Source organism: Hippoglossus stenolepis, chromosome 3, assembly GCF_022539355.2.
Source record: "Hippoglossus stenolepis isolate QCI-W04-F060 chromosome 3, HSTE1.2, whole genome shotgun sequence".
Taxonomy (NCBI): Eukaryota; Metazoa; Chordata; class Actinopteri; order Pleuronectiformes; family Pleuronectidae; genus Hippoglossus; species Hippoglossus stenolepis.
In genome coordinates, this window is record NC_061485.1 from 8,352,605 (window position 1) to 8,368,166 (window position 15,562).

The 15,562-nt window shown below is 43.5% G+C and overlaps 1 protein-coding gene across 1 annotated transcript in view; it reads right to left on the minus strand.

Annotated features, from left to right (window-relative positions):
• tafa3a (TAFA chemokine like family member 3a) overlaps positions 1-10,806 on the minus strand; it is a 95,236-nt gene extending 84,430 nt beyond the window's left edge. Inside the window, exon 1 of the mRNA XM_035149734.1 lies at positions 10,392-10,806. The gene's annotated coding sequence lies outside the window, so the exon portion shown is untranslated. The remainder of the gene's footprint in view (positions 1-10,391) is intronic.
• Positions 10,807-15,562: the final 4,756 nt, after the last annotated feature.

The following is a 15,562-nucleotide window of genomic DNA, read 5'->3' on the forward strand; positions in this document are numbered from 1 at the left end:
GTTTGGAGCAGGAGATTTTCCGGATCAGACACATTCACAACACCAGGACGATTTCTGGAACACTCATTGCATGTCTGAAAGCTGCGATAAAAGAAGTCAGTGGCCACCAGCTCTGCTTAAAACGAGAGTGAGGCTGTGGCTATTTCCTGAAAAGCTAGCCCTGATACAAGGTCATCTTTATTCCAGGGTCACAAGCCCAAAAAATAGCAAATGCAGTAACATGAATTCTCTGCAACTAAAACTACAAAACCGACGAGGACGAGATGACAAAGAAGATAAAAAAGCTCTTGTTTTTCCCGAGCACAATTCCTGCCGTCTTTTTTTGTATGATTTTTGCAGCTCTTACTTACTTATCTTTTTATCCTTCACGTCGTGTTTCCTGTGGTGAGTGTTCAGCATAATGAACTCCTTGAAAAACCTCCCCTCTGGTTCAGACTGCTCTTCAAATTAGGCAACAGCAGAGGAGGAGGCCACCTCCCACATACTGAGCCGAACGACGGAGAACACGGGAGACCCGGATCCAGAGAAACCAAACGAGGACAGAGAGAGATAGAAAAAAAGAGAAAAGGTTTGCTGTCCACTCCAGTCGCGACTCCTGTGGCCGTGGCCGTGAACTCACTCCCTCCCTCAGATCTAACCCTGATTCTAACATAGTCTTCCCTCTTAGAGGGCCAGTGGGGCGAAGACACCTTTTGAACCTTTTTAGCACAAATTCATGACATCCAGCTTCTGCGAGAAGGGAGGGGGGGACAGCACACTGGATCGGCAGGGAAAGCAAGCAGAGAGTGAAAGTGCATTAGCCCTCTGGCGTCAACTGAGGCATCAATTAATGAGCAGCCTGGGAATGTGTCCATCCAGACACACTCTGCAACGGGGTGCTGCAGGAGGCCGGGCCAGGGCCACAGACAGCTGGGGGACATCAATAATGGAGGCCCCCGGTTTTAAATGATTAAATGAATTAGGGCCGAGGGAAAAGGTGTTAAGAGATGTGCAGGAGGGACAAAGGGAATAGCGGCAAAAATATCTCCATTATGTCTTAAATGGTGAAGCAGAGAGGTGCCCGGGGTCAGAGGTAAAACTGGCTGCGTCACGTCATTAACAGGGTGAAATAAGAGCAAGCTAAACACAATTTATATCCGGCTAGCTTTGACAATTATAATGAAAGCATTGGTTCGTTTCTAAAAGGCCTAATTTTGACAAAGCCCACAAATAGACACTTTTATTGAGCATATTTAGAAGAAAAATTCAACCTAGTTTCATGAGCACTGACGAGCTGTGATGTTGCAATGTTCTATTAATAGTCAGTGGAGAGTTTGTATGAAGAAACAGAGGCCAGATAATGTTTCGATCACAATTGGACTAATTTCAGTGCCCAAGAGAAGGAGGAGGATGAAATCCAAACGAATATGATGAACATTCTGTCTTCATCACATTGTCTGTTCCATCGCTGACTAAAAAACACCAACGCAAATGTGTAGGGGTGAGATAATTCTGAAACTAAAGCTAAGATACAAACGTCCACAATTTGCCATTTTTTGTTTTACAATTTCCATTAAAGTCGATTTTATTTGTATCGTGCAAAATCAAAACATACAGTTCTCTCAAGGCTATTTACATCTTAAGGTTCAGCAGTGTTGACGATTAACACATGCATAGCAGATGTATGATTCTATTTTAAATTCAGGCAAGCTGTGTACTTTTGCATTTAATACAAATTAAACCTATGTTATTGTCTCTGCCAATGATACCAATTGTAATCTGGAATTTATCAACAATTTATTTGTTTTAATTGATATAATGACCGATATAATGACCGATATAATAACGATAGTTTGAAGCAGGAACAAGCTAATATCCGATAATCAGCCGACTTGAGCCATCTCTGGTTTTATTAGAAACTGGATAACTGTCTAATTCAATATTTAAAAAAACGAAATAATGATATAGCTACTATATTTTTTTTATTTCAACGTTTATATTTTCAATATTTTCAAATCTACCTGAAGAATTTAGGACTTTATTACGGAGGGAATAACGCTGCAGTTCTTTTCTTGCTGTTTGAAGAAAACCTCTCACATTAATTAAATTCTTTAAATTAGAAATGAATGTAATCATCAAAGAAGTTAATTGATGACATTTACACTTGAATTGGATGCAAGAGCATCACACTTAGATTTCCAGTGTCTCCTCACATTGCACAATTTTGTGTGATGTGTCTCCAATACCTGAAACTGTGGAGTAAACAAATATCTCATTCACATGTGGTGGCCTATTCAAATGTGTTCTGGGTGATAAGATTACAATCGGATAAAGCCTGACCACATGAGAACGCAGGTGTAAATGCATCCAAGACGCATCAGGGACGGGTTGTGATCCAATCAGTCAAACCACCTCTGGAGGGGGTCAGACACACACATTGAAACACAAACGCAATTGTGTTGGCAATCCACATACAATGACTCCATGGGCGGAAGTAATAACCACACGCAACTGTTCCCAACCAGCGAGGCATCAGCAGCTATGAGCCACTAGCCAGTTAACACACAAAGCAGCGCTCTCTTTAGTTCTCACGTTATACAAGACGAGACCAATCACAAAGCAAGAAAATACACAATAGCACAGGTGCACCGATAAATAACATCTTCCTCTATTCCTCTTCTATCGTTTTTGTTGTTTGATGTTTTCTTTGTGACGTGCGCTGGACAGAGCGATCAGATCTCAACGTGGACACTGGAGACACATGTTGGTACCAGGTGTAAATATAACCAGGTTAAACTCCCATCTAGATACAAGGATACGAAAACATATTTTAAACACCAGGTGTAAATGGAGTCAAAGATTTAACTGACACAGTCCCGAGGAGGGCCGGTGCATGCTGGGAGCTCTGGGCCCTGAGACGGAACAGACACGCGAGCAGCGGAAAATAAAAAGGAATAAAAAAAGATGAGATGAGAGGTGATATCAGGCTCCTTCAATGTGGGCGGCTTCCTCCGAGCTGCCAGTGCAACAGCGCTTCTCCTCTCTCTTTCATTTTCTCCTCACACGCCGAAGTCCAAAGCCCAGGAGAAATTAGTAACCTTGCACACTGTGGTGAGAGAGTGCTTGTGTGTGTGTACGTGTGTGTGTGTGTACGTGTGTGTGTGTGTACGTGTGTGTGTGTGTGTTTGAAGGAAAGAGAGAGAGAGAGTGAGAGAGTGCAGGGAAGACAAATCAGAACACAGAAGGAGAAGGAACAAAATTGTTTTCCATCCCAGGGCTTATAATTCTGCTTTGTATCTGAAAATTGATGCTGGTCTAAAAACAGGCATCAATCTTAGTGTGCGGCACGAACAGGAAATGCTTCAGTGTGCTACACGGATACAGTAAAGGGCCACACACAGCCTCATTCAGGGTTTTAACCAGAAAACACCAGCAGGTTTTCTGTTTTAGATCCGTAAGCTGCGTCATGGATATTTTGGGGATTTAAGGTATTGTGGTTCTGTGATGTTTAACACTCAGGTGAACCTACACAGAGAGGGGTGTTATGGGTAATCGTAGGTGTTGTCCTCTGTTAAGGAATCAGAGACTGTACTATGGTCATAAATCCAGCCTCCTCCATGTTATGTATGGGACAAAACTAAAAAGTCAAAGTACACATCAAATAAAGTTTTTCATTGATATTTCTTCTCACACTGATGTTTGTTCATGTGTAAGTTTGGTTTTAATTAGTGATTTGATGCTATAAGAATAGGGTGAAACATCATGATTGACAGCTGGGGCTCATGTTTAATGGGACCTTGCTTCCACAGCTCAATCCCTTGATCGCTACTGCGCATTCTCTGGATGTTTTAGCTCCATGTCTGGATAATTGGAGCAAGTGGAGACGTGTTTTCCATCTTTACATACGATCTCATAGCAGAAGATATTGTAAAATAAACCAGGATATTCACTAACAATAACTCAAATGCTAATTTTACTTTAAAACCTCTTGCTTTCTGTCCAAAATCCTGAAATAGAATTGGAGAGCACTTGGTAGCTTTGCCCATTGACCTATCCATTTATGTCTTGGTGTGTTTACACTGTCCCTGGGGTGGAATTGATTTCTATTTCCTGATTTTCTTCTATGTTGCCTGTACACTGTGATTTTACTCACCCAAACTATAACAGGATGAAAAGAAACGCATGCAAACAGCTAATTTCTTAAATCAAAATAAAAGTGTGTTACATGTCTAACAGAATATATCAAATCTAGTATTATTTTTTATTTAGTTTTGTAACAATCGGGCCCCATTTTTACAGTATTTCTACTTGGAAGGAGCAGTGACCTTCTAGAAAAGAGTCCATGAGCTCATGTGACACCCTCCCAGACAATCATTGGTCAAACATGCATCAGGGAAAAAGTATATTTACATGTCAAGAATAAATCCCGGTAAAGGATTGTTCATAGTGCTTCATCAATTAATCACATTATAATGTGGCAGGGCAAAAAATATTCTAACTGCATAAGAATAATGGAAAGTGAGTCTTCTGTATGTATTAATAGTGCGAGTGCACTGTGCACGTAGCTGACTGACAGAGGCACAGCGTGTTTGAACGGATGAAAGGGAAGCGTGAACTGCAGCTACCCTTGAGCTAATTCTATCATGGCGGAGATAACACAAGTACCCAGATTTCTCATTCTCATCTCCGGCATTAGATCAAGGCTGCGACGCCGGCTTCTGCACGGCGCGTTTAACGACACGGGGGCATCTCTTTTGAAGATAGGAGCCCGCGTTGGATGGGTCCTCATGGTGAAGAAACATGTTGGGTCACATGATCCAACACACATATTGTTTGCATGATGTGGGGAAAGACGGGCAAAAAAGATGAAACTGACAAAATCGTGGTGCAAACCAGAGGGAAACACGCAGCCTTCCTCTGTGATGCACAGGGAGTGAGACCTTTGACATTAATTGCATATTTTATTGAGTCCGACTCGATTGATTATAAACCACAACAAGGAATCCATGCTCCTGCATTGTCAACAAAGGAATTAAGGAGCGCAGAAAATTACAGGCTCGTTATTTTTTTTTTTTCCAAAACCCCGTAATTGCAATTTTCTGGTCAAATTGGAGCCTAATGATTACAGGCATGAGGTGGAGCTTGACAACACAAGAGAAGAGCAGGAGCAAAAACATATTGCTGTGTGGACCCTCAGGCACCACAAGTGAGGGAAACAGAGGGGGAGAGAGAAATCTGCCAAGGAAAAAACTGAGCGCTCCCTTACTCCCGGAGGAACCATGGGTTTAGAAGTGGTGCTTCTCAAAATTTGCAATTCCCCAACCTTTTCAGGGGGCCGATGGTTAAGGGCTTGGAGAATTAAGTTCCATCGCTGCTGAGCTGGAGACGGAGTTGATGGGAATTCAGCGCAAAGGCACAACATTGGGAGCGAAGAGCTGCCAAACACTGGCTAGCTCAAGGAAAGGCAGCAAAGACAGAGGTATTGAAGGAGGGGAGAGAAAGAGGAGGGGACTCGGGAGGAAAAGCCTGATGCCCGACAAAGCTGAAAACCACCTCCACGGAAGACTGGACTCCTAAGCTCTGCTAAGACTCTTCTCCACCCGTACGTCACCGTCCTCAGTGTCCAGCTGAATTCCCAGGAAGAGTCACGTGCTTCTTCCACTGTGCACACGAGTACGTTCAGGGTGGTGAAGACTATTTGGAAAGTTAGTTTGCTTCGATATGACATGTGTCAGGGAATCTTTCCATCGTACCCATTAGCTATACCCCCTAGGATCACATGGGGCAGAGGCTGATCCCAGCTGATACTGGGCTGAAGGAGGTAAAGGCCTGCTTTCAGATATGCACTGAACTCCGGACATTTTCCAATGATTTTTGGAGGGGCTGTATGTGGGAATGCAAATGTCCCAGGGAGATGCTAGGGACATTTTCTAGCTCTTTTCCTGCCATCACAGAGTTAAAGTCAGTGGGTGTGTTGATGACGTTTCAAACAGGAAACGGACGTGAAACTGAAAGAATACAAATAGCTCAAGTGACATCACTGATGAGTCTGGTTGCAGGTGCCACAGCAGGCTACAAACTTTCAACCAGAGAGGGCAGCAAAACACTGCTTTACAGCCTGGTGTTCACATTATCTTAAACTCTGTCACTTGATGCTTTTGACCAAACTGCATCTTGGGGGTTGAAGTTAACATCTCACCTTGTGTTTTTATGTACACAGGCTTGTACCTTTGACGTTTTTACAAAGAACCAGATGTTTTAGTATCCCGTTGTTTATCTTTTGGGCTTTTTAGCCGACTTTCAAGATGACCCAAGATGTAGAAGTGCTCCAACTCTCAGACACCTCACACAGGTCTATTACCTTTTAACTCGAGAGCCACGGGGGACCTGAAAAACTTATCCCATCGATAAATGGAATATGACGTGGCAAAGAAATCCATCCAAAACAAACTCAAATCTCAAATTGTAAAATGCAGGAATTTAAACAAACATTATTGGAATGATGACTTTGAATTCATGACATGAGCAGTGTTATGTGATCTTGAACATGAGTGAGCCCATCATGTTAATAGTGCAGTGTGAGATACAGAAGCCTGTTCACACATGTGTGATGGACACACACATAATTATTTTCTCTCTCCCTTCTTCTCTCTGTCTCATTCTCTCTCTCACATACACACACACACACAGTCACACACACCCATAACCAAACATGCACACAGCAAATCAGCATGAATAAATAAGAGATGGAGTTGTGCTTCACAGCCTAATCTCTGAGGAAAAAACAGCTTGCCGCATCGGCAAGGATCAGCCCGGGCGAGTGAGTGGGACACTGCTGGCTTCCAGGAAACCAATTTGTTTGTTTATTGTCTTGGTCTTTTGTCGGTGGTTACAGTTCATTGCAGCAAGCCCATCTTGGGCATGCTCCTTTAAATAGCTTCCATAAAACACAGGATATGCTCTCCCCGTATCCTCCTCCTCCTCCGTACATGACGGAGCTGCACACGAGTGTCACAATGCTGCATTTCGTTCACTACGGTGGGGATGTGAATTTCCCTTTAAACACCCCAACGGATTCACCCGAGCAGCTCGAGTTGGCGTTAGGAGAGGTGGAACAAACTGCGCTTTCTAAACACATTTGCCCATGAACCCTGCTGAGCAGTGAATGCTGAAATCGGGTGTAATCATGTAGATACAGTAGATGGCTGACTTTTTATTGTTCCGCTAAGCCAAATTTGCAGGGCTGGTGGAGAATACAGAATTTCTGCAATGATGCAATACCCAGGATTTTATGGTCAACTCGTGGTGCTGCAGTGCTATGTTCTCTGTGACAGGACACCAGGCTTTCACATCTATATGTATCCAGCATCCACCAATACGTGCAGCACGTCCACACTACAGAGAAATGTAGTCTCACGTGGAGACATTTGGAAGGACTGCAGCCTCAACAGGCGATTCCAACAGTGCAACTTCCACAGCACTGTGCATTCATGTATGGAATATAAAGACACAGTGTGTGTATTGTCTTGCGTTGTGCCTGCAAACACAAGCCAGACTCTCATATTATGGCCTATTGATCTGACAGAGGGAGCAGGAAGCTGCCGGAGAACACAAATACTGCCTGGGGTGGCTCCTTAAAACTAGAGACAAGCCTCTTATCCACGGTGTTCTCTTCCTCTGGAAATCACCTGGTGGCTCATGCATATCAAGTACTCGCTCTCTCCAAGCCCCAGTCTGAGATCTGCCTTCGTGAGGCTCGGCTGTTTGTTGCAATGTCTCTGAGATGGTGGCTTAGAAAAAACGCACACACACACACAAACAAACTTGAAATTGTAAGCTAATCTGTGTAACCTCTGTGTTCTGAGACACGAGGACGTTTTATTGCCACTAAAACCTGCAGAAGCAGCCATATTTGTTAGGGGAGGAATGCCATGGTGCAGTGTGGTGAGGTTATGGCGGCGTTGTGTTTGCATGTACAGACAAACTTTCACTCCGAGCCCCTTAGCTCCATAACAAATTCACACTTTTCACGACGACCATTGAAGAGCGGAGAAAAATATATTTTCAGAGTTTCCGATGTTACTGTCAAATACAGTGGAACTGTCACCGGGATCCCATCTCCAGAAATCCCAGGGTGGCCTTTGCTCTGCCTGTCAGCAATACCAACCAATAACACTGCACAATGAAACCCTCCAGAACAACAGTGGGCTGCAGGCTGCTTCAAGGGCTACTGACGGCGATCTATAAAACAATATAATGGCTGGCCTGTCAGTGAGTGTGAAAGGCAAGATTTACGCCTCCTCTGACTCTCTGAGGGGACTTCAATTAATCACAGCTGAATTGTATCACCACGCAATAGGAGTGTAAGGCTATTACCATCCCTGTATTCCACAGGATGAAATGCGATGATAGCACTAATTGAGGGGAAGAGAGGGAGGGGAAGAAAAAAAAGCTGACCGCACAACGCTTGTCAAGGGGATGAAGGGCAGATAAAAGAACGGGGGGGGGACGAAAAAAGAAGAAGAGAGGAAGTGGGACCGGGGGGGTTCGGAGCAGGGAGGGGTTGTAGAGAAAGAGAAATGTCCACAGCGGTGTGTAAGTGTAACCATAAATATGTAATTCTGAGTGTGAGGCGGCTGACAGCAAGTACAAGCCCCTGTTTCCATAAGGGGCTTCTCGACGTAGTCCGACAAATGTAACAGCACTTTACTTCTAAGCTGGTTTCTTCTTCATTCAGAAGTTGGATTCACTGGGAGGGAGGACACAAGTCCATGTGGGGAATCCAGCTCCAGGTCCCATTACAAGCTGAATAGAGATGTTTGTGTTTGGGGCTTTACCTTCACCAAGATACAGGACCATGTCAGTAGTGATTCCCAAAGAGAAAATATTGTGTTCTTAAAGAGTGTGTTGGGGGGGTAGGTATGGATGGATGGATGGATGGATGGATGGATGGATGGATGGATGGATGGATGGATGGATGGATGGATGGATGGATTGGTATAGGCAGGTAGGGAGACATGAATGGATGGATGGATGAGTACAGGTAGGTAGGTAGGTAGGTAGGTATGGATGGATGGATGGATGGATGGATGGATGGATGGATGGATGATGGATGGATGGATGGATGGATGGATGGATGGATGGGTCTAGGCAGGTAGGGAGACATGAATGGATGGATGGATGAGTACAGGTAGGTAGGTAGGTAGGTATGGATGGATGGATGGATGGATGGATGGATGGATGGATGGATGGATGGGTCTAGGCAGGTAGGGTGGGAGGGAGGGAGAAATGGATGGATGGATGAGTACAGGTAGGGATGGATGGATGGATGGGTACATATAGGGGGAGGGATTGATACGTATGGGGGGGATACATTTGATGTCATCTGCTGCATCAGATGGAGGGATGAATGGGTATAGGCAGGGAGGCAGGAGGGGAGGGAGGGAGGGAGGGAGAAATGGATGGATAGATGGATGAGTACCGGTAGGTAGGTATGGATGGATGGATGGATTAATGGGTGGGTATAGGCAGGTAGGGAGGGAGGGAGAAATGGATGGATGGATGGGTACAGATGGGGGGAGGGAGGGAGAGATGGATGGATGGATGTATAAGTACAGGTAGGGATGAATACGTATAGGGAGAGAGGGAGGGATGGATGGATGGGTGAATGAGTAGAGGTGGGGGGGGTGGATGAATGGATGGATGCAGAGTATAGGGAGAGGGGGGTTGATGGGTGGATGACAGAAAGCAGAAAAACAAATGAAATGAAACAGAAACATAATAGAAGGGAGTTCATGTGAGAAGGAAGGAAGGAGAGAGGGCAAGAAGGAAAGAAAGACAGGAAGGAAGGAAGGAAGGAAGGAAGGAAGGAAGGAAGGAAGATGAGGTTTTCGATTCTTCTTCTCTGATCTCATGGTCAAATAATGACTTTTTGGACACAGATGGGATCAACACACGTAACCTGCCTCACTTATGAATGTTAAACATTTTAACGTGATACAAAACAAGTTTCCTTCTGTATTTGAACGCAGTTAATTTAATCCCTCACGCACCAATCCATGAGCAGATCTGATGAAGAAGGAAACTTGATTTATGTCTAGTTTGATCTGACTCCATGTTGCTGCATCAGTCTGACATGAAGACAACATGAAAGCCTGCAGCTCCACCTGTTCTCCACCTTTCTGCCATTATCCCCAAACAACTTAATAACTATTTATTACAGTGGAAACAATCGATAGTTCCAATCGATCCGCTGAGTTTGTTCATAGGTTCGGCTGCTTGGCTGATTCGGCTGTAACAGGCAGGTCAGAAATTAACCATCAGGATTGTTTGGATTTAATCATTCACACTCAATTCAACCACATGTTCCACAGTTTGAGAGAATAGAACAAATAAAAGGTGAGAGAACCTACCTGTCGTCGTGCAGTCACTTAATCCCGGGAAACGTCCCCTTTCATTTATTCTCCATTGTCAACCCCCAAAAAACCAGAGAGCTGCTGTTTAGAGGAAAAAAGCCATTTCCTTGTGGCGTCAGGACGCATCACACAACACATCTGGATGGAGACGCCGGTGGAAAGTCAGATGTCTGCAGACGCACAATCCTCAGAGTGGAGCCTGGTCTGAGATCAGCTGCTGGAGACTCGCTGCTGCTGCTGCTGCTGCTGCACTTGTTCAAGTCTGGAAAAGTTACTGCTCCTCCGGCTCTGACTCACAGCAACTTCCCACCCAGCGGAGCGACAGCGCGGCGGGACCGTGCAGCTCCGAGCCGGGACTCATACCGCGTGGATCCGGGGCTTTCTGACGGAGGTTCCTGCCTCCAACACAACTCGGTGCATTACTGGGGGTTTACTCTTTTTTTTGGGGGGGGGACATGAGATGAGACAGTGAGCAGCAGGATGCGTCGCAGGGTGCGTGCAGCGGCCAGGTGGAGGCGCTGCGCCGGTGTTGTAGCGCCATCCAGTGGTGGTGGACAGTAGTGGTGGAGTTTATCTAGTGAGACCATTTCTAAAATAACAAAAATAAAACTAAAATGATATTATTTCCCAATATATAGTTTGATTCACAGCATTAATTAGTGTTTCAGATTTATTAAGATTGTTTTTTTACATTTTCAGATTCTATATTGAGGAAATATGTTGGTTTATGATATGATTCATTTTTTTTTTATTTCTGTTATTTTTGGATGAGGGAGCACGATCTATCTATTGATCTATCCCCCCCCCCTCTTGTACCCCTCCATCAATCCAGTCCTACCTGTACTTATACATCTATCCATCCATCCATCTACCCTCTTGTTATGTCAAAATACACATCAGTTTCATTTCTATCTATCTATCTATCTATCTATCTATCTATCTATCTATCTATCTATCTATCTATCTATCTATCTATCTATCTATCTATCTATCTATCTATCTATCTATCCATCTATCTATCTATCTATCTATCTATCTATCTATCTATCTATCTATCTGTCTATCTATCTACCTATCTGTGTAGGTAGATATGGCTCTGTAGTTACAGCACCACCCCAAAGTCGGTGGTTTGATTCCCAGCTCCTCCATTCCATGTGCTGATGTGTCCTTAGACAGGATACTGAACCCCAAATTTCCCCTGACAGCTGTGCCGGCAGTGTGTGATAGAGAAGGTGCTGCACACTGTGTAATAGTGTGTGTGAGTGGTCATCAAGACGAGGAAAGCACTATACAAATACAGACCATTGAAATAGAGAAATGGGGTGAGGGGAAAAAAGGATCCCTCACACAGATGCTGACCCTCCCATCAGCAACTTGTCTGCAGCCCCTTACTCCGAAAACCTTCACTGACTACTTTCCAAGGTTATGATAATACTTCTGTTTGCCTCTGACGCTCAGCTCCCGCTCTCCTCAAGCACTATCGCTGCCCTGTCTACAAAGGCCTCCCGTCTCCAGTAATTGCATTATCATCTCTCCATTTCTCAAGCAGTCTCTTTTCGTCTGCTGCCCCGAAAGGCAGGGATGGGTGGAATAATCGATACCAACCTTTAAAATAGCCTGTGGAGATATGGAGGCAGGCATTTTGGATTTGAATTTGATTGATTTCGGACACCCTCGCAGAGTGTTATCATCATAAAGGCAAAGCCATCTACTACCACACACACACACACACACACACATGAGTGGAATCAAAGGGCAGAAGACACAAATCCCAGGAGACTCAATACAAAAAAAAATGTCAGCCCATTATTACTGACCGGGCTGAGCTATAACATTTAAAGCTGATATGTAGACCAGAGCTGGGCCTCACATCACTTTATAATTGCTTATAAATAGACAGGCTCTTATTTTGATTCCAATGTCATCAAGTTTCTTTTTTCTATTCTCTCTCTCTCTCTCTCACACACACTCACACAGAGGAGATGACCTCATTAATCTTTAGTGCATTGTATAGACCTATCCTGTCATCCTCCTGACACCGTGGTTTGTGACACAGCTCCTGCTCATTAAATCATATGACAGGATGAGGTCAGCCGCGAGGTAAGGCTTCTCAAGCTGTGCTGCAGCAGATAAAACAGCGACTGTGCGAGAGCGCGACAACAAATGTAGTGTTGGTGGCAGCTGAGGTGAGTCACGAGGTAATCCCCCGTTAGTGAGCGTTTGGCTTCAGAATCGAATAGAAGTCTCTGGTTTTGTCTCTCGGAGGTCACACGGCGAGGAGAGGCTCACATCCACAGTGTCTGAGGTGTCTGGCACTTCACAGAGCAGAGCAGAGCTGCCTTTTTAGGTCTTGTTACTCTGGGTTGCTGCTTGCATAACACTTATCATCCCCTCGTGTCAACCTGTGATTACTTTCACTTCACACTTGTGGGTGCTGTGTGGCCCAACATTGATTGCAAAAAATAATAGCACCCTGCAGGGAGCAGTGCAAGGCCTCTGCCTGAACCCTCGCTCGCCCGCACCACTGGAGTGTGTTTGAAGACAGTGGGATGTCTAGCAGAAAATTGCAAGAGGAAAAATAGGAGGCATAATGGCCTCAGGAATGGAGCCGGCCATCAATAATGCAGAGGAAGCTGCAGTTAATGCCCCCTTTAATTCAACAGGTCTTCAGACACCGGGCCAGTTTTTCTTCCTCGGTTGCAGATGCTCGATGAGAGGCAGCTACATCAGGCTTTATGGCTTTGTTTGCGGTTGCACTGCCAGGTCTTTCCACCCAACCTCAATCCCGATTGCGGAGCCATTAATGGGTTTTCATCAGGGGCTCGCCTTAATGGAGTTTCCAACTTCACAAACTCTTTCAGATACCAGTGGGGAGCTGTAACCACAGAGGAAGAAGTAATGTCCGCACAAAACCATTAAATATGAGCTCAGTTTAGTCTGAACTGTAAGAGTATGCTGGTTGTTGTGATCAACAAAAACAGACCAGAGCAGTCAATGTTACACTAATAATATTATACATACAGAACTTGTGTTGTTTTAGAGATCTTATGTATTTATCAGATGTGAACACATCTTCTGTCAAGGTGAGAATTGTTCATGTCAACCTAGCATGATATTTATAATCTATTTAAAGTATGTATAAGTATGTGAATGTATATATAATCATAACAGTATATAAAGTAAATATATTCAATCAATCAATCTATCAAATTTGATTTGTATAGCCCATATTCACAAATCACAATTTGTCTCTTAGGGTTTAACAAGGTGTGACATTATCTGCCCTTAACCTCATCAAGAGTAAAACACACAGACACACACACAGACACACACACAGACACACACACACACACACACACACACACACACACACACACACACACACACGCACACACACACACACACAAAGAGAAATCACAGAAACAAATTCTCGTGTCATTTGACTGTTTTCCTTGGATCCAGAACAGACTTATAATGTGAACTATGAACGTGAACTAGTTCATTTCCATCTGAATGAACTGAACTCTGAACTTGTTCTTTTGAAGTGTGGACTGGCACAACACTGCTCAGCGGCCTCTGACAGAGCAGCAGTGGCTCATTCATCAGTACAGAGATTAAATCTTCATCCGCTGCTACTCCGAGTAGCCTCCTTCATCTCTACGGGAGAAAATACATTTTCTCCTCTGTTCCCTCGAGGCACAGGAAATCATTTAATTTTCTTTTATCACTTGCCAGCATGTGATGTTGTGGACAACAATAAACCAGTGGCTCCTACAAAATAGTCACAATTGGTTCAGTTAAAACATGTGAGACTGATATGACCTCCTTCTTTTGAACAGATGAACAAATAGTTTTTTCCTCAACCTCTTCGAAGCATTGCTCTCAACCCACATCTGATAGTGCTTTGGTTCCACCTACTGGATGAAACACACAGATGCAAACGTTTCTCCGTCACGGATAAAAGTTCACTGCATTACACACACACACTTTGTGTAGTAATGTAAAAGTATCTCACAGTGAAAATACTCAAAGTCCTATAGTAAAGGTGTTTCTCAGTAAATGTATGTATCTAAAATAAAATTACTTGTAATGCAGTAAAATGTCCCCTAAGAGTTTCATACTATTCTAATATTCATTTTTGGATGATATTATTGTATGTATTTTTATTTAAACTTTTGGTTTTTGTTTTTTCTTAGAGATAGAAAGGAAGAAAAGAAGAACCAGTTTTTACATTTTACTTTATATTTTACTTAAATTCCAATGCAAATACTTACACAAGGTTTGAATAAAAGTAGTGGTGGGCCTATTATACAGTATGTAGCGTAGTGAGATGAGAGGCTACATTTATACCTAAGAATCAATTTACTCTTGTACTTGGTTAACTGTTTGGTTATATTTTATATAATGGAAACTAAATGATGTATGTAAAGTCTTAATTTGTAATGTAAAAAGTCACTGGAGTAGAATGAAATAGCCTACCCAAATAAATGAAAAGTACCTGGGTAAATGTATCTAGGGATGTGCCTTTGCTTCTGCTTTCACTTTTATTACCCGGGCTAAACGAGTTCACAAATGAAACATGCTACTGTGGGAGAGTTAAGGTGATGAAGAATAAACTTTACATGCTGCCTTTTCCCAAAGGTCAGTAAAAATCCACAGTAACAAAGATTAAAAGTCCACAAAGAGGCTCAGTTGACATGTTTAGTTTGGACAGATGGGACAAGCAGGAAGTGAGAACAGGACAGTGGATGTTTTGTTGACCCGGTGACAGTGATTTGTACCAGTAATTAGATTCAAACTCCTTGAACACAGTGAGCTGAAAGACGGACTCTGACCTTAAGGTAAAAAGTGATCGTGTAACACAGTCCCAGGCTGCTCTTCTTCAACCACTGCACCAAAACAACATCTCTAGACTAAAAACTCCAGTCTTTGTGTTCCAGTTAAACAGTGGTCACATATTTTCAGTTTCCACTTCCTACTGAAACACCAAATCACTAGATGTACAAACAACTGCAGTGATTAGTCAATAAGCTCTGCTACAGCTGATATTGTGAAATCATGGACCAGCTCCCTGTCATTTAGAAAAATCCAGTTTGAGAACCAAGTGAAACACTAGTATTTGTTGTCAGATCTTCAGGACACTCTTTAAAAGAACAGGAGCAGTTATC